General features: G+C 33.7%; 1 protein-coding gene across 7 annotated transcripts in view; it reads right to left on the reverse strand.

The window, feature by feature from the left end:
• Positions 1–21,332, reverse strand: part of sty (sprouty signaling antagonist) — a 164,536-nt gene that overhangs the window by 10,168 nt on the left and 133,036 nt on the right. The window lies entirely within an intron of this gene.

The following is a 21,332-nucleotide window of genomic DNA, read 5'->3' on the forward strand; positions in this document are numbered from 1 at the left end:
CTTAAATTACTTGCTTAAGAAAACTAAAATTATTTATGAAAAAATTTGAGAAGCTGAGTTACAACTTATTTCATACATTTTAAATTATAGTTTTTTTCGTAGGACCTTTTGTCTGGCCTCACTTGTTTTATAATTAGGCGAAAAGAAAAATTGCTGGTTCTGTTTTTAATATCAATACGTTATAATTCCCTCAAATATTTTGTTTTTCTTTTTACATTACTGTAAAGAACGCTATGTCTTTTTACTCCGATTATAATTATTTACAATTATAATACTAGAATCAGATTCCCCCCCCCAAAAAAAAGAAAATGACTGATTTTCTCTCTAAAGAAAGAATATTCAAGACATCGTACAAAAGTTTAGAACTGATATGACGTACGAACGTACTTTTCCAAACGCAATCCAAGGCAACAAGAATTATTTATTTATATTTATGTTAAATAATTACGTTAAATCATAAAACGCAGCATCATTTTAATTATTTGAAACATTTCTTTCTATTCCCAAATGGATTTACTGATTTTATAATTATATATATATTTAATTGGGGGCCTCTTCGTAAATCTAATTGCTCTTCAGTTTACCTGGATTCTAACTAATTAGCGGCTCTAAGATAAAGTTTGGGCACAACTGCTGTATAATCTGGTATTTTGTTCTAATATTCCTAATGGCAGTTTACTTTTTCCTTCAGATTGAAAGTTCACATCAAGTAAATAAGTTTCGGAAAAGGTGGCATTTTGAAAAATGTAAACATTTTAAGTAACATACAATATATAGATTTAGATAATAAGCCGTAAATTAAGTTTATGTAAAAAATTAAATAATATATAAAAAGGAAAGGAAAGAAAAATACCTTAAAATATTTTGTGAGTTAGGAGATAAGACTTCAAAATAAAAAGTGGATTTTGCAATAGAGAACTTTACCTAACTGTAAATTCTCAGCTAGCACATCAGAAAGCAATATGTATATTTATTCTTCAAATAGCACTACTTAAGAAACGACTCTGATCTCTGAGTCATTTTCTTAAGTAGTGCTATTTGAGGAATAAATAACGAAACGAAAAAAAGTTTAATTATTCCGTTAATTAGTAGACTAATTATTAATTTCTAAGAATTATTATTAAAGGAAAAAATATGCATCTTGCTTTGCTTGTAACTGTCTTGAGTTCTTTGCAAGTGAAGAGAGTAAAGCAAAGAGAAGTTTGTATGTTTCGCTTTCGCAGGAAATGTCTGATTTATCGAATAATTACACACTTTTTTCTTTAAAATTTGCATTTTATTTTATTTTTTATTTATTTATCTATTTATTTATTTTTTTTTTTTTTCAATTCTTGATCAGACAGCAAACCCGAATCTTTAAATTTTCAGTCGCCGTCCACAATCTGGTAGAGAAATTAAATAAGTAGGTTTAATACGAATGTTACCTCAGTTTCTACTGTCTAGGTTATGTAATATTTTACATCTTAAATCGGCATACACGTTAAAAAAAAAATTTAAGTACAAATTTTACCACCATTTGGCAAAGTATTTGATATCGTTTGAAATAAATTGCATTTTTTCGGGGCAATTGGCAATGGTTATAAATCGTATGAAACTAATCATTGTTTTGCTGTTTTAATATCAGGTTTATCGAAAAGCAATGCAAGATTCAGATAGACGGCTTTAAAAGGAAGGAAAATATTGCTGCATAAATTTAATTGTTAATCCAGCATCCAGCATTTTTTATGAGTTCTGCCCAGCTTCAAAGAGAATTTTCAGTTCTCTTTTACTAGAATTCTTTTGGTTGTGCTTCAAAATATTCATTTATAGCATTTCCGACCTCCTGTATACTGTGAAAGTTTTCTACCAACAAGAAAATGCTGCAGTGTCTTAGATATATAATGACTAGAAAGAGGAATACATGGATTCTTTAACGGATAAGTAAAAATTTGCCATTATTAAGCTTAATTTGAGTCGCGTTTGCAGTATGTGACTGTCTAACTGATTACGGCAAAATATGCGAAGGCTATCCAGAAGTAGATTAATAGGATCGTGCAAGTCGCAATCGCGAAAGGCCCTCAAAACAGTAATCTGTTTTTTAAAAATAGTAAACGTACTCTGTCCTAAAATGGAGGGACCACATGTTTTCGCCCTCCCATAGTACAGGTGTACTCAAAATACCAAAATTATCAGTAGTCCAGAATTTGTTTCTTTCAGCTACAAATAATTTGTACATATTGTACACACTCCCAAATAATCAACTCTTCTAAAATGTCATTAATTTTACCTGAATCCAGCTCACCTCTGAGAATGTTGTTTGTTTTTACTCTCAGCAGAGGAGAATAGAATTATATACATGGGAAGTTCTAAATTAACCAGCGTAGAGTTTGAGATAAGAAATACGCTTTCTATTGATAACCAGGAGATTCTATTGATAAGAGAGCGGAAGAGTCCGTACAAATTACTAAGGTGCAATTCTCTTAAAGGGCTTGCTTTGAACATTCTTTAAAATAAATAAATACAAAAAATAAGAAGAAAAATAAAATCTTAAAAAACCTCAATGGGGCTCTATTTTTACTTCCTTGTTTTTTAAATACGTAACATTCACGGATTAAAACAATCAACAAGTAAGCAATGTAAAAAGCCGGGCTAAAAGAACTGACGATCAAAAAACTATCATCGCAAAAATTTTTTACACTATAAAATTTGCTTTTATAGTGAAATATACCCAATTACGGGGCTTTTCACTGTCAGCTATTATATTTCTTTTATTATTTATTTATATATTATTTGTTACAATCGCATTTTTTAATTTCAAACAAACTGTCTAATTAAGTCTTAATTCATCAAGTTGACTTCCTTACTTCAAGGTCCACAGATTCTGTCTACGATATTGCAGACAATTAGAAAAAGAGTGGAACAAAAATTTCGACTTTAATAATAAACTCTTGATTTCTTCGTCAAAGTCAGAATATTCCATAATGGATTATTACAAAAACAAGCATGATTTTTTTTTCCGATGATAGAACTCATCAAACTGTGAAAGCATACAATAATGTATTTACGTGTAGTACTTAATAATATGCGGTCCTTATGTGTATTACTTATTATTACAAACAATAATGTACTTACGTCTTTGTTTATCGGATTTTGCAAATATTTACTCATTAATTATGGTAACTGAAGAGAAAATTGTTTCCTTTCTCCCACAATGCAGAACGAAAAGATATACCAAATTGTAAGCAACGGTATTAAGTGAGAGAATTTCCATTTTCATTCACAGTGAAGATTGAAAAAAACGACATTTTACAAGAAGAAATAAAATTTAAAAAGAAAACAAGCCCCTCTCCCTACCCCCCCCAAAAAAATCTGAAAGCTTTCAAATTTTATATCACGCCCAAAGGGATGTTTTTTTAACGTTTTGTGTGTTGCCTTTATTTATTAAAATATCATGTTACACCACAAATCAATTCAACAGCAATATCAGAAAATACTTAAAAGAGCATATCTTTAAAATTTTCGATACACAGTCTAGCGCGCTGGAGCAAAAAGTTTTTTTTTTTTTTTTTCCCCATACCGTGTTGCCATTGCTCGATTTGAAATCTTTGATTTTCTTGATCAAAAACTCATAAATGCTTTACAAAATATGAAATAGATAATAAAACAAATTCCAAATTTGGACTTCCAGATTCCCATATTCGGATGGAGACTACGCTATTCAAAATTTGATGATACCGTTGTTTTATCACAATGCGAGAAACGTACATAGATTTATGCAGATTCTTCATTATTTAATTTCTTTAAATATAATGCATGGCTCTAATATTTGGCGGCAACAATTTAAAAAGTGATTCGCCGTTTACAGTGAATCAATGCAAAATGCCAAAACGGAATTAATAGCCCTTTTGGGCAAATTGCCCCTTTGGGCTAAAAGTTAAAAAGGTTATAACAAAAACTGCTAATAATCGAGATTGCGTACACCAGGGATGTCAAACTCATAGGTATACTTGGGCCAAACAAACAAGGTTTAACTTTAGGCGGGCCGGAAAAAAAAAAAAAAAAAAAAATCAATATTCATAGAAACGTAGATTTATTTCGAATAATACAATAATAAACATATATATATATATATATTTATATAGAAAAGAACAAAAAAAATTTAATGTTTACGTCCTGATACTTGACATCTCTTCTCTGCTATTATCTTTCCTATTTTGGGAGAAATTTTGTTTGCAGTGATAACTTTCAACGCTGACCCAAGGTGTGCATCATTAATACGGTTTCTAATAGGAGACTTATTACCTTTCATGATTGAAAATAACTGCTCGCACCGATAAGTGCTACCAAACATGGAAATAATTTCATATGCGAATTTTCGAGTATTTTCAAACCTGGCTGGTAAATATTTGTAAAATTCAGGCACGCCCACTTCAATGAATTTTGCTTTCAAATTTGAGTTGCATTGAATCTCGATCACCTCCATTTGCATATGGCTGGGTACTGAGTCAATACCTTTTGAGAAAATCGAAGAAAACAAAAAAAATTTGTCTTCGAGGGAACTAAAATCATTAAACCTCGTTTCAAATTCAGTTGTTAAATTTGCAATTTTTTTCTGCGTATTTTTGATACGAACAAGTATCATCTAAACTTGATTTGTTCATGCTGCACTTCGGGAAGTGCGTCAAATCTTCATTTTTAAGTTGTTTTTCCCAAAGAACTAGTTGACATTTGAATGCTTTAATTATGTCAAACATGTTCGTAATGATATGATCTTTTCCTTGTAACGATAAATTTAAATCGGTTAAGTGTTTGGTTATATCAACCAAAAAAGATAAATCTTGTATCCATATTGGATCGTAAAACAAACTTACGTCTTGATTTTTTTCGTTTTTAAAAACTGACATATTTCTTCTTTCAAATCCCAGAATTGTTTGAGAATCTTGGAGCAAAATAACCAACGTACCTCGGTATAGTAGGACAAACCCGAATATTCACTATTAAACTCACTTAAGAAAGCAGTGAATTGACACTGATTTAAACTTCGAGATTTTATAAAATTTATAACTTTTCTTATATATGACAAAACATTCTCCATATTTATTACTTTCGTGCATAGAACTTCTTGATGTATAATACAATGCATATGATGAATGCTTGAACCGTGAATTTCACTAAGTTTTTTTCTTAGTAATGCTACGAAGCCCTTGTTTTTCACGGTCATTGATGGAGCGCCATCTGTAGCTACAGAATTTAATTTTGCAAAAGGTAGATTGTATTTCTGCAGAAGTCCAAAAACACAAGTAAATATATCTTCTCCTGTAGTAGTACCAGGCATCGGTATTAGTTCCAGTCATTCCTCAAAAATGTTGAAATTCTTGTCACAAGAACGAAGAAACACTGCTAATTGAGCTTTGCCACTAATGTCCGTGCTCTCGTCACAGGCAATGGAGAAACTTTCGAAACTAGATGATTTTGCTTTGATCTGATCACTTAAATTCGCGGCTAAATCAGTAACTCTTTCCGCAACTGTATTTCGAGACAATGAAATTGATTGAAAAGCCTTCACATTTCCAGGGCAAACAATTTCTCCAGCTTTCATTAGGCATTCCTTGATGAAATCACCGTCTGTAAAAGGCTTCGAATGTTTAGCTATCAACTCGGACAAGACGTAGCTTGCATGTACCGCCGCTTCACTTCCTTGCAATACTTTACTAAACATGGACTGTTGCTTTTTCACTCCTAACTTGAGCTCTTTCAACTTTTCTTCTCTCATTAATCCTTCGTAATTGTTATATTTCGATTTGTGTTGTTCGTAATGACGTTTAATATTATATAACTTTGGTACATTAATAGTATTATTACATATCAAGCAGATTATTTTATCTTTTATTTCACAGCAAAAATATTCTAATTCCCATTTTACTTGGAATATTCTATGTTCGTCAGCGATTTTTCGTTTAATTTTACTACCACTTGGTTTTGATATAGGCATACTGAATACAAAGGGCTGGAATACACACGGTTAACGTTAAAAAGTTAACAAAAATTTATTCTTTCCACAAGAGATAAATCAAAATGCTGAAATATTTCTTCAAAAATATTCTAACAATATCACAAAATGTCAAACGTTTAGCAAAAACCAATTCAAAACAGAGAAACTAATTCTATCTCACAGCGAAATCGCTACAAATCAATCACAGCATTAAGTAAACAAACAGTTCGCTAGAACTACAGCTACTACTGAGATGAGTTGTTTGTTCTCGGCTTTTATAAGCTTTATAATTAATTTCTCGAATATACTGGAAACATCTATAAATATCTGGATTTTTGTGGATGGCAACAGCAATTACGAGATATTTATTTATTAGGTATTAAATGCATGCGCTGTTCTATTTTTAACCTTCCAACGCAGCTGTCTTTTCAAAAATCGTCTGCGTTGCTAAGGCAACATGAAGCAAATCTAATTACAATTCTAAATAAAAAAAACTAAATAAATAAATAACTATGAAATCCGTAACAATATGAATTAAGTAATAATTAATAATAAAGCAAAGTGCATGCACCAATATATCGTACAAAACTATGATTGGAAAACTGAGACCATGAGTTCGGCCACATTCGGCTATCGGGGGATGCGTACAAGTTCTGAGTGCACGTGTCTCCCAAAAGCCGAAGGTAGCTGAACGCAAGCTACTCACACGCATTTGTAATTTAAGTAGTGTGTGTGTCAGCTCGCTGTGAGTAATCTAACAACACTGAATAAATTATCGTTAATTACTTAGCAGTAAACATTTCATTTTTTTCTTCGTCGATATGTTATTTTATTATTATATATTATTATTTGCCGATATATTGGCCGGACCGCAAAAATATTTGTTGTGGGCCGCGAGTTTGACATCCTTGGCGTACACTAAGGATAAAAAAAAAAACCAGAAGTCTGCAGTTTTACGACCATCCGCAACTGGCATTTCTTCGAAACTTTCGAATCCAGATAGTTCGGACAAGCCATATCAAATTCTATATGCAAAGTACGGTTTATATTTAATAACTAACGAAATCTATAAGTAGCATCTGTTTATAATGACCTAAGTTCTACCGAGAAGAGTTCGTGAGCCGCAAATAGAATCCATCCAGTAGACCTCGAAATAGACGACCTTGATCAAGTGATCTCCAATTTCCTGCAAGAAAAATGTTCCTGAAAATGAGTAACCAAATTACTAACATGCTCCGGTGCCAAAAAATTCTAAAATTTTTAATATCTTGCAAGAGAGAAACCAGTTAATCGCTGCATGGAACGGTGAATGTTTTTAAGAGGTGGTCTCCTAAACAGGAACTATGCATGAGTAGACCTTGCTAGTGCGTCTAAACCTCAGAATTACCCTTCAGAGAGCGCCAAAGAAAAGTCACGCCAAGGAACAGGTTGGGTAATAAGAAGCCAACAAACAAAGAGTTTGCCGCAGGATGTTACGGCGGGAAAAGGTCGCCACAAACTCATTCATGTGCTGCCAGGGTTGCTAGAAATTGCTACGAATTGCGATCACTACGCGAACTTTCTCTTTTGATCGTGTAGTACGACGCTCGACAGCGAGTTCGGGGTTATAAAATTCGAGTCGAAGTTTTGACGGTGTTCGTGAGCGCCTTAAAGACTTAATCGATATATTCGACGCGAATATAAGTTCGAAACAATCGCGTGGAAGCGAGATTCTCGTTCGAAAGGTACAACAAATTTATTTATTTTGTGGATAATATACATTTTACAACTTCGCACTTACGACGTCTTAAATGCTGATATTATACGAATGATATAACGCTGCGTTAATTTCAGTTATGGGAAAAAAAAATTGCAGTTCTTAATAATGAACAAACTTTAAGCATAAATAATGTCACAGTTTATGAAACTTGAATTTTCGACTTCTTCAAAAGATGTCAAATGATGTCGCCACTAAATCAGTTTTTTTTTTTTTCGATTTTGTATCTGTTTAATGCAACATGTGAACGTTTTAAATGTCATTCTGTATTTGTCCCATCGTGACTGGGTAAAAGCGGGCGTCAGCAAAGTCTCTTTAATTTTGTATAGCAGTTATTGTAAAAAATGTCACAAATCAAAAAATGGGATGAATAAGATGCTTTCGAAAAGTTTTCCAGCTACATACCACTTCATGTTTGTTATATTTGCTCAGCTATTAATAATTAGTAACTTTTAATTATTGATAATAGGCAATTAAAATAACAGCCATCTATTAATGCGAGCAAAAATTACTCTCTTATTGAGTTATATTTGTGTAATAATTAATTTATGATTGACTTAACCTCATCTCTAAATTAGCTTTTCTTACATTTCAAATTTTTCTTTTTTACCTCTGACATTTATTCCCAAGCACTTTTATATAACACCAGTTTTAACTAAATAATTAAATATTTTAAATTAAATGATTTTAAATATTTTAATTAAGCTTATTTATGAGCACCTAAATTGTTTTAGATTAAATATTGTTATGAATCTGAGATCAAGCATATTATGAAATGCATAACTGATTGAAGGCACCACCTTCCGCTCATATAATCATTATCCACAGCTAGTCTTTGACAAAAAATAGGGTAAATTAGGTTAACTGATTAAAGCAAAGCAACTCGAGGGATATCTGCCTATGAAAACGGATGCCTTTGTGGAGGAATTTAAAGGAAATTAACCGGCATTCACGTTACCTAGGGGAAAAAGACGAAAACTCCCATGCAGCCAAAACGTTCGACGGAAGTTGAAGATGGGTTGAACCACCAGTGTTCAGCTATCTTACCGTTCGGGCGTTGGGAAGACTTTTAATATTTGTTTATTTCAGTAACAGAGTGTTTAATATTTTAATTTGTTAGTAACAAAGCCTTGATTCGTTAACTAGCCTTAACTAGTTTAGGAATTCTTTCGCTTAGTACTTGGGCTTAATACTGCTACTGTTACTGTATTCGCAACTGAACTAGATCTGTAAATAATCTCTCATGTCATTTATGACGCAGTCCGGGTTTTTAAAGCTATTTTTATAAATAAAAGAAGTTCTAATTGAGATAATTAAGGTAAAACGTATACTCTGAACATATAAAAGTAGTAAAGGCATACAGTATTTCGCTATATTAAAAACGGTATATTTCGCTTAATATAAAGAACTTCTCGGGACTCAGCAGGGAGCATGTAGTTTGATAGTTCGCTGATCACTAATAGTTCGACCTGGGATAGAAGCTGAGCGCGTGGGTCTTTTCGTGGTATTCTCCGTGAATAATGGGGATAACGATCAAGTTTCTCTCTTGGCCCACTATGAAGGTAACATTTTCATGGCAAAATAGCCCGTTTTTGCCCCGTCAGAAATCGGTAAAACATATATATTCGGACTGCAACTCTTCTATTTGATTTTCTCAGCATTTTATTAATAAACTCTGTATTTACATTTACTTAGTAGCTCTCTGACCCATCAGTGACATAGTGTTGGTATAACCTTACTTTCCTCTTCTCGACTATTTCCTTGTAGGCAGTATATTGACCTTTGAAGCAGAAGGATTATAGTAGGACATATATGCAGGTTTTTTTTTTTTTTTTTTTTTTTTTTCCGGGGTCAAAATTACAGTTAACGCCAGATTTTCTTCTCATTTCCTTTTTAGAGCTATAAAATGAAAGTTGATTTTATAATTCAGGCGGATATAAACTTTCTTCAAATCTAGATTTTTCCCCCCTGCTGGCGTATGACAAGAAACTTTCATAGTTTATAAAGTATACGATAAGAAAATTTACGAAAAGTTTTGAAATAACAATACCAAAAAACTAAAACAGAACACACAGTTTTTAAATGGCAATTAAATGCAATGGATGTAAAGGTAAACGATAACATACTTTTGGCGTATTATTTATAAAGAAAAGGCAGTTCCCTGGGCAAGAAGTTTCTAAATTTATCAATAACTGTCGCGTCAGCACAGGATAAGGATTAATTAGGTTTGTAAACTCTAACTACTAGAACAGTAAGTGAATAAAATAGTTAGGTTTAACCTTCTTTGAACGCTTTTAGCAGAATAATGCTTCATATATTTTTTCAAGTTTAACATGAAGTTATGAAATGTAATCAAATGCTGTAAATTAGTGTTATTAATCTTTTTTCACTAATATTGCAGGGAGGAAAAACATCATTAACATTCACAGGTGCCGCTAACGTTATTGCGCATACCTACTACGCAATCGACATTCTCACTTCTACAGCTTGAAAACTTTCATGTACAGTTTTAATATTTGCTTCGATTACTGAAGCGTTTTAACATAATTCGAGCGTAAAGTGAGAAAAACAGAATTAATGTAATGGCATTTAAACCATTAAATAAGCTAAGTAATTTCACTGCAATGTTTGTTTTAATTAAAAGCAATTTAATCATCTTGTTACGCAATTCTTTCTTCGCCAACAGGCAAAACAAATGGATGGCACCATCTCGACCTTGACCTAGCTTCCCTTTTCGAGTTTGGTTTCACCTACTTCTGGAAAAGTGGATATACAGGCGCATTTACGTTGCTTTTCATAATACGTGAGCTGCTGGAGTTTGTATCCGTAAATACACAACACCGTAAAACACCAAAGGTTCTCCACAAAGCTAAGTAGGCCCAACATCGCCTACATGTCACAAATCAGCGGCAACTAGGCGATACCAAGCCCAGAGGAGATTACGTGAGGGACAAATTGGTGTCATCCATCAGACTTAGGAGCGCCGTAGAAAACAAGAATAGACTGAAGAATAGGTGGTAAGATACTACTAATACTGAACACAATCTAATCTCTTGTACTTCAAAAGACTATGACTTCCCTAAAACTTTTAAAATACTACGAAGACATACATTTTTTTTTTTTTTTTTTTTTTTTTTTTTTTTCATATTTCTGATTGATTTAACTTTTATGATAAGGATTCAGGTTCATAAAGCACAAACTATTAATTTCTTATCTACTAGCATTATGAAATGCATTTTTACACTTCTCCTTTCTCAGTGTGAGTTCGCTTTGCTATTCAAATCTCCATTCATTCACTCAATCAACATGCCATGAAACTGATTGAATCTTAGCTCAATCAACATGCGGTTTCATGGCATGTTGATGCAGTGAAGATTTAGAATTCTCAAAAATTATCTTACCATGTAACTGCCGAGATGTAATTAAATTTTAACTATTAAGTTGAAGTTAACTTTCTTCAAATTTTATCTTAATAATGATTTAATATTAAAATAAATACCTCAGAGAACATTTTAAACAAGCTAGGTTATAGAGACATTAGGTTTATTTTGAAACAGGAGATGTGAAGAATGAGCAATGCCCTCGCCGGTTCTGGAAAAATGTAATTCCAAATATTACATTTTTCCAGAACTGGGCAAGTGTTTAAAATGCTAAATACCGGTAAATCGACCTTTGTTGAAAACCCGGCAAATAGGTTCGCTGCATGATCGATTTGTGGTTTTCTCTATGTTTAACGTGAACACGAAGAAGCTCCTACACGAAGCTCCTTAGAAGCTCTTCTACGAAGGCATCCCTTTCCCTTTAAGTTAAATAAGCTCTAACGTGTTTTGCTTTAATTTAATAAACCCAAATCCAGTTACCTAAAACTGCAGTGGTTTCACTAATGCTAATCATCTGGTTGTTTGTTTATTTTACCGACTACGGGAAAGCACATAAGGGTTGTCTGCCTAAGAGGACGGATGCCTTTGTGGAGAGCTTTTAAGGGAAACTGGTTCGTAATCACCCTGCAAAATAAAAAGATTCTTAAAAAAAAAGGTCCCTTTTCCATTTTTCGAAAAGTATTCAGACTGTTAAACTCCTCTCCTTATCACAATTCTTCAACAATTTTGAACGAATTTATTTCAACATTATACAATATTAAGTTGTTTATAAAGTAAACCAATTCACATATTTTCATATACATAAGAATTGCATTTTCTTAGACAATGACTGATAAGCGCAGATAGTCGACCATAACTGCAAAATTCACATTTGAAATTTAGATTAAAATTATAAAAATTACCTATATTTTACAAACATGTGATAATTAGAGCCAAATATTTATTGGTTGCATATTATACATGCATCATAAGTCATGATTCGTTTCTCCTCTCATTATTTCATCGTTTGTTAAGAAATCCAAACTATATGGATTTCTTAACAAACGATGAAGTAAAGAGCCAGAATCAGACTCATTGCAGTACGATATAGCTAGAACTTTGAACTAATCTACAGTGCCATCTCTACCGACGTGCAATACGTGCATTTGCGTAGCGTGGCAAGATTTTAGAGAAATCAAAACTGACCTTAACTACACAAATGACATAAAATTAATTGAAAAGGGAGCGATAAAATATGCTATTGCATGGGACGGCTAATTTTCTGGAGCCAGAACTTAAGTGAACGGACTACGCAGACGGCATCAAGGAAGAAGTATTAGCTGAAATGCGTAGCCAATGGTACAGGAAGATAATTAAATGGCTCTGATAGTCATACATCAGAAAGCCCGCTTTACAGCTTTCAGCAACTAGTGCATGGGCAAATTAGAGGCAAGCGTTTCACAGACGTCTAGACCAGAAAGGCTGAAATAACTTTCAGTTTGCATCGCAGAGAAAAACCTAAATTCGTGGTCAGAATATGATTACATCGCAGGCAACATGTTTCTGAGATGAATCCACATCACCAATCACCGTCAAATCTTTCCTGGAATTTTCTGACATTCAAAGTTAGCGCTAGAAAATGTGCAAATAGTGCTCACTGAGCTCCGCTGTTTTAGCCATCGACTACGTAATAGGTCTATATTTACATTGGTTTTATACTATATACTTGAACAACTGTATATACATACAATGGTTGTAAATGCTGCTTGCAAAACGTTGATTAAAGTTCCAGTGTTAGGTGGATAAAAAAAAATGTGCGATAAAAGTGGCCTTACAGTTGGTTCTATTAAAATATTTACAATACCTAGCACAACTTAAATATACACAAGTGCAATAATCGCCACTGCAGCATTCAACATCACTGAACAGTTTATCTGATTATGGCAAAGAACGTGAAGGCTATCTAAGGGGATGGAAGCCTTCGTGAAGGACTTTCGAAGAGCAACTGACTCGTATACACACATTACTAAGCGTGAAACACCATTTTCATGTTACATATCGGTATTAGTAAGAGAGATGAAATAAAAACAGCACATTCAAGCAAAACAGTAAACTTCGCAAAATCAAGGAATTGATCATACATTCTAACAAGAACTCACAGATAATAAACAAAAATTAGAAACGCAGGGAGGATCAACATAAAATTGAAGCATGAAATACCAAATTTAGTAATGTGATTAGAGATTGTGTCAAAACACACAGAAGACCACAGTTTGGAAGTACTGGAATCTAGAATGATCGAAATAAAATCGTTCTTTGTTGAGATTACTCGCCATTAGAAAGGATCGCGAATATAATCTAGTTTCACTTTGAAAGATATTCACGATGGCATCCCTCCCCTTTTGGCACAAGGCCCTCGTTTGTTTTGCCTTAATCATCTAAATAAGTAAAGGAAGGTTGAATTTTAGATAATTTCGTTCTGAAGACTTCGAATTCTTTCAGAAGTGACGATAATTTTAAAAAGGTTCTGACGTGTCAACAATCAACTTAAAAAATAAAGCATGTTATAAAAAGGCATTTTAAAAAATAAACTTTAAATAAACTATTTAAAAACTCATGAAATCATTAATAAATTCAAAGCAGAAGTTGTTTAATGGGAATAATAGATTAATAATTATTTTTACAGAATTCATCGACAGTTTATACCACGAATAAAAAAAGCATGAGAAACCTTTAATAAATTTATGGAAACAACGGCTATACTTTTGATAATGCAATTAAATCAACAGACTTCATTATTTAGGTGCCCACGCTTTATTATTCTTGATATGAAACTGTAGATGAAATCTCTGAGGAGAAAGAATTATTTAATCTATTTTTCCCATCAAACTATATGATACTTTCTTTTTCTCCTTTGAGTTCATTAAGTATTTTACGAGTTTTAAATGTAATGTCATTTGGACGTTTTTTTATTTTAATTTTTTTTTTTGAGTCTCAATGATACGTTTTCAATTAAATTTTTCAATTAAAATTCGTTTTTCAACAATGGCTAATCACTGTTTTATTTCCAACAATTCTATTACATAGCGATTTTGCCACAAAATCAGAAATTACGTTAAAAAACTCACAGAAACTTCATTTAAAGGATTTGTTTTCCTTTCTATTCGAAGGTGAAAACAATAAAATTCTGAGAATTACAGTTCATTAAATGAATATATGTGCAAAAACTCATTTCAACATTATAAATTTTTAAAATTCTAATCCCACTCTATTCTCATTTGCAAACAGTTTGTATACAAAGTTTGAACCCGACAGCTTATCAGGAAGTATTCTAAAAATTGATGACAAACTTTTGACCATGCGACCAACACCATGAGTGAACTAAAAAAAATCTTATAATTACACTCTTTTCCTTCAACTATTTTGTTATGGCAAATACAGCGCAGTAAATATCTTTGAATTAATTTTAGCTCTTTTTGGTTGGAATTATGCAATGATATTCTGTTTACTTTTCTTTTTAATACTGTTAAAGGCAAAGGTAAGCTAGTTCAAAAAGTCGTGTATTGTGTATACTGAAGAAAGCAATCGTCGTTAATAGCATTGGGATATAAATGTAATAGTGCAAGTTTTTCAATGTAATTTGGATTTTATTTATCAAATGTAGAAACTGAAAACAAAAAATATATGCAAAACGAAGACAGCCATTCAGATTTGGAGATAGAATTCAGATGAAAACACACTCTGAAAGCGGCTCAAAGGATGTAAAGAAAAACCGGCTGTTTCATTAAAATCAGAAGCAAAACAGATTTCCCCGATTATTATAATTATTATTATTATTTTGTGGGGCCACATTTGGAGCAGTCCCTTTATTTCTGTCGATAGATATACCACCATTTTAATGCAAACGGCTATTAGAAGATATTCATTTTAATATTATTTAATAGGAAACTTGAAACCTTTTACTCGGAGCTCTATAAACTTTGAATATACAAGATGGTTCAAAGCTATTTCGAAAAAATAGAAAAGCATTCTTTGATTCTAAATAAAAGGTGAAAAGGACTGAAATAAGCAGATTTTGTTATAGTATGTATATGCAGAAATCGTGCGTTGTGGTGTTAGAAGGCAGCGTAGAGTAGTAGGTAAAAGCGTCTTGTTGGCGTAAATCATCATTTCTAGTGCGGAGCTCGAGCAGCTTTCATCGCTACACAAATGCGAAGCTTGCTGACATGCATTTTATCTACGCGGCAATGGACGGAAATGGACTCGTTTCTCTACCTACCTTTGAGATACCGTAATGATCTCGTTGGATGTTACGTCGGCTTTTAACAATCTGTGGTGGCCAGGTCTCCTATTTACACTCATAGACCTGAAATGTCCTAAGAACATATTCTTTTTCCAAAAAGACTATTTAAACAACAGAGAAGTAGCTTGTAATCGTGATTAAGTGAATATCAGTAAAGCCTATTACAAAGGAGCCCCCCAGGAGTCAAACCTGGGACCCATCTTATGAGACATTATAACGAACACGGGCTAAAGCTAGATCTAGAAGAAGATGCAGAACTGAAGGCTTACGCGGATAACTTTGTGAGCATAATTGGAGGTGGAAACAGGACCACAATAGAAAAGAAAGCAAGACACGCTTTAGGTATTCCAGAAAGCTGGAGTAAAGATTCAAGTTGAACTTAAGCACGGAGGAAACTCGTATGATCACGTTCCGCAAAGGAACTAAGTTAATCCGTGATCCACCAAGGCTCAAGTTGATGAACACTCCGATCCGAAACAAGGATAACTTAAAATACTTAGGTTTCGTTCTGGACAAGGAGCTGGCATGGATACAACATCTGAGTGAAATAAGGAATCGCACTCACGCTCTAGTAAACAGTCTTAACCGTTTCATGGCTCACAGATGTGGACTGAAGGGCAAAATAATGAAACAGCTCTACACAAGGCCAATAGAAAGACAAAGTCTCTACAGCTGTCCGATCTGGTGGCATTACTGCAAGACTGTAAGAGTCACGAATAAGCTGCTGCAGATCCAATGAACTGTTTTACTGAGTATTACTAAAGCGTTTAGTACCACGCTGAAGACAATATTTCAAGAGCTCTCCCGTTAGATCTCAGAGCGAACCAAAAGTCGAAAACTTTCAGACTGACGCATTATAAGGAAGAAGTGAAGCTCAGAGATACAGCTAGCTCAGGCATGGAGATTGAAGAATATACAGCTATGATGAGATGACGTTAATTTCAGAAGGCTAAGATAAAGTGGCAAAAAGAGCTTCCAAAATACTGCGGAATAGACATCGTTACCGATGGCTGAAAGAATACCGAACAATTCGGAGCAGCATTCGTGGCTTACGATAATAAGCAGATTATACAGACTCAGATACTAAGACTAAATAATACAAGCTCGGCCTTCCAGAATGAAGCTGTAGAACTAAGCTGTAGGATGAACATTTATATGGATGAATGGCTACATCAAAGAATGGAATACAGCCATTCACGTTTTCTCGGATAGCCAAAGCGTCATGCAAGCACTCAACAGTTTCAAAACAACGCTCCTTATACGAGCACTGCAAGAACTATATTACCACGGACAGCAAGATTCACCCAGTAAAATTAAATTAGATTAAAGGGCATGTTGGTATTGACGGCAACGAGGCAGGTGACCAAGCAGCGAAGGTTGTCTTAAGAAAACTAGCATGGACTAGCGGAGGCTGAGACAGCTGATGCAAGGCACTAAATCAACTGCCCACTACATTTCACCAATCAGGAAGGAGCATCTTCCGAGTTTTGCAAATGGAATCCCTAGAAGGAACTTTTCTATAACCCCAGATGTGCAGGTGTGATAAGAACAATAATGCAATATGTTCTTGAAAATGGGGACAAACTAACTGTGGAGAGATAATCAACTTTACATCTGTATAGCATCGATAATAGTTGTAGAAGGATTCTTCTTTATATCTGTAAAACCAAGAACTGTAGAAAGAGAATCTTCTTTCTGTATGTATAACCATAACGTACAGCGTGGACTCTATCCTGTACATATATATAACCATCTGTATAACTTGTAACATATGCTTGAGATTAGGGACCAGTGGTTCCAAAAAATTGGTAAGGTTAACAAATCTTCCATTTACTTTTCCTTGTATAATTTATAAAACAAATTAAAAGTAATTTAAATTAAAATTAATGTATATGTATTTTATGGCTTTGGGAAAGAAAGGGGAAATAATCGTCTGGCCAATAGCGAAAGGGTGCATGAGACGATAAAGGTTGAGAACCAATGCTCTAAGCAGATATCCCTTGCCTTACTTCGCTTAAATCTATTAACCAACCAGCTTGCTAAAAGGTATACTGAATTATATTTTCGTTTACATTCTTTTGCGATTTTTGCCTAGAACAGTTGAATTTACGTAAAATTAGCTCGCTTTGTATTCCTAGTCGAGAGACGCTCATCATGAAAAACTGCGAGCAGAAGCAAATCTCGTCTTTTCTTAATCACTGCCAATCTTATGCACGAAAACGTCATCTTACTTATTTTGAATAAATTGGTGCTTCAAATATAATAACCCACACGAGTGATCATATTTCTCGAATAAGATATTTCCATAGCTAACACACAAAAAAGCCTCGCTGGTGAAACGTCACTAGTACTCAGCTGACAGTATAGTACCAATTTAAAATTACGTCTGCACTGTTATTTAAAAAAATATTGAAATTACGTTTAAATGAAAATAAATTTAAAGTTTTTAATAAAATTTATATTTAAAACTTTTATTTAAAACTCACAAAATCATTAATGAACTAAAAAGAGTTAATTTTTAGATGTTAGAATTTAAAACCTCATGTAAAAGAATATAATATTACGTACCACAAAGAAATTAACTTTTAAAATGAAATATACTGAAAGAAATGCATATACCTTTTGAAATGGAAAAATTAAAAATGACGCGGTAGATTTCACTGCAAATATTTTAAACGTTAATCAGTCTTGTTGTTTTTGAAATACAGAATCAAGAAAAATAGGGTGCCATCATAAACTTGAAATTAAAGAGCGAATATTTTCACTTCTGTTTCATTTCGTAACATACTTTTTTTTAAATGTAGAAAATCGCCTACTTAATATCTTTTTGTTATTCTTGTTTTCAAAGAGGGTGAAGATTTTGTTTTATTATTTGTGAAAATTTTAAAACTTTGTGACCGACAATTTCAGAATAATAAACTTCAAACAGTCGAAAAAAAATGGAACGATTTTCAAAATTCGTCAAAAAGTCAGAAATTAAGCTAAAACTTTCATACAAATTTCATTTAAAACAATTTTTTTCCCCGCTCTATCCGATAGTGCGAACAGTAAATTTCTGACATTTTTAGTTTGCTCGTCAAACGAAGATATAAACGAAAAACTGCTTCGGTATTAGATTAAAATATAATATTGTTTAGAATATATATATATATATATATATTATAATGTTGTATGATCTTAAATTCATACGTGACATAATAAATATATAAACAAAATTATAGTTTATTAGGAATGGCCCCTTAATTTGTAGAGACATTAGGTTATTTCGGAAGGAAGAGAGATTGAAAAATTAGCAACGCCTTCGCCGGGAATCGAACCACGGACCTCTGGAATACGCGCCCAGCGTGCAAACCACCACACCACGAAGGCATGCCAAGAAGGTGAGAGAAATACCTTATAAATTCTTCATTTTTAATTCTTCATTTAAATTTAATTTCATTTTTAATTTCTTAATTTTTAATTTTCAACTTTTCTCTCTTTATTCTAAAAATAGTAATAACTATTTCTGAACTGCGTCATTTCTAGATCAATCCATATCGTATGACTTGCACAACGCTGATGACGCAGCTAATTCGGAACTTGAAAATCAAACCTTTCTCTTCCTAAGCTTCCATACTGGATAACTGCGCACTTTGCTTCTACTTCTGTTCTCGCCAAGATTCTGCTCTCCTTCTATCTGAACAAGTATCAAAAATGTAAACGCTGTTGAATTGGCACGATTAAAGGCGCCAAGTGAATTGAGGCCGCAAATGTCAATTGAAATAAAGATGAATATTTAATTTGCCTCGGCTGCCAAGTTTGCCGTTCATTACGGATTAAACTTTCTATATTATCAGTGCTTCTATAATCTATTATTTTTTTCATACATACACACACACACATATATATAAATCGAATTTTGAAAAAGTCGCATCATCGCATTGTATTGTCCTCCACAAACAATGTGCTTTGAAATTTGAACTCGGACCAACTTTTGATCTTAGCGACAAACATTATGAGCAAACTAAATGAAAGCTTACAAAAAAAAAAAAAAAAAAAAACAGTATAACATCCCCTTCAAAGTAATAATTAATTTTAAAGCTACCACACGATTACGGTATAGTCAATAAAATGAATATTCGTATTTTTAAGAACACCTGAAATGAATTTCAGGATAGGAATCATTTCTACGCATACGTCTCGACCTGCTTCCCCCAAAATGCTTTGAATCCACGTGTTAGTTCTGACATTACCATGGCTGAAGGAGAAACAGAAGAGACTGGCTGGTGAGAAACCAAGATGATGAAACATAGCGAACCGTAAATCATAACAAACATAAGATAACAGAGAAATAAAGTAGGTAAATTATAATGCTATTTGTCCCGCCATCTTTACGACGGCCGTTAACCAACACTGATTTTCGACTTAACGAAGTTTAAGCGTGTGTGTGTTCCCTTTTATTTTTGAAAGTCCTTTTTTGAAATAACAAAAAGCTAACTTCTCAAAATTTCGTCGGAAGCTATCGAGCGTGGTGCCTCCACAGGGCTTAGTAGTAAGCAAAGAAGAGGAAAAGACATTCGCGGAGGCCTTGAAGACGCGCGCTAGATGGTGTCCATGTGTGTGACGCTTCCGGTGTTTTTACTCCTCCTGCGAACGAAACGCTCTCTTCCTCGCTTACAGAGGGCGGAAAGGAGAAGAAAAAAAGAAAAGTCGGCCTCGGATTTCATCAGAATACTGAGCAGAGGCCATGCTGAACAGAATGGGAAGAGCACTTCTTAACTACTCATTTTCTACACTCAAGACGTGGGTAATAAACATGGGGTAGTTTTTCGACAACGACAAACCTACACTCTATACGGCGTAAATTGCGCTTACAGCCCATTTACCATCTTAAAGACGTCTAACTAAAATTCAATTTCGAGTGAACAATTATTTAAAGGTAAACTTCTGCGAATTCTCCAAATAAGATCGAGAAATTCGTCGAAAACATTCCTAGCACTAAGATTTTATTGTTTTAGTCATTAACAGATTTTTTTTTTTTAAAACAACTTCAAAAATGAGACAGTAAAGAATGGAAAGGAAATAGTTCTTAGCTTTAGTCTAAACTTTTAAATGTACTTCCAGTAACTCATAAGGCTCAGTGATTAAGTGGATAAGACTCTAAACGCAAACAGGCGGTCGGTTTGTTTGTTATGCGTCATTAATGTTTTCATTATGTGCAATATATTTGACTGATTGTTTTACTGGCAAAGCACATGAGGGTTATCCGTCTAAGAGAATGGTAGCCTTCGTGAAGAAAGTTCTAACGGTTAAGTTATGTTATTTGAATATAGCAAAGCAAACAAGGGCTATGAGGAGGGATGCCCTCATAGAGGACTTACTAAGGGAAACTGGCTCGAATTTAAGTCACACATGGGGAAGAGCAACCATGCAGGCAGCTCTTTCCTTGAATAGAACGCAGGTCGAACTAGCAGTATTCAAAGGTTTTAACCACTCCATCACTGGTGGGACAGGAATTCCTAAAGGAAGCAAGCTCGTATTCACGTGGAGAAAGCTACGAAACCTTATACATAGCTAGCATCTTTCTTCGGCATTCCAACCGGGGTTGAGCAATGTTCAGCGGCTTTTAGCACTCCGCCGCTAGTAGGTCTAGGCTACACTTGAGTCATCATAGTAGCTTCTTGCAAAGACGTCAGTGTTATAGCTAAAAAAAAATCCAGCCCATACCATTACACTGTCAGAAATAACGACTTGGTTGTTCGAAGACATTGCTGAGGTTATTTCGTATCCCTTCTTCTCGTAAGATTCTCACTCGCTTATAATCGGGTTCCAGGGCAAATCTCCAGGAAGAGTAGACTGCACCATTCAGTTGCTTTTCAGTTATCATATTGGCTATTTTACTAAAAACATGCTTTTTTGACTTTAACGCTGAAAAGGACACAGGATCGTAATATAGGGCATACC

This window comes from Stegodyphus dumicola, chromosome X2 (assembly GCF_044657685.1).
Source record: "Stegodyphus dumicola isolate Sdum_Otavi_A_Nest chromosome X2, ASM4465768v1".
NCBI classification, from domain to species: Eukaryota; Metazoa; Arthropoda; class Arachnida; order Araneae; family Eresidae; genus Stegodyphus; species Stegodyphus dumicola.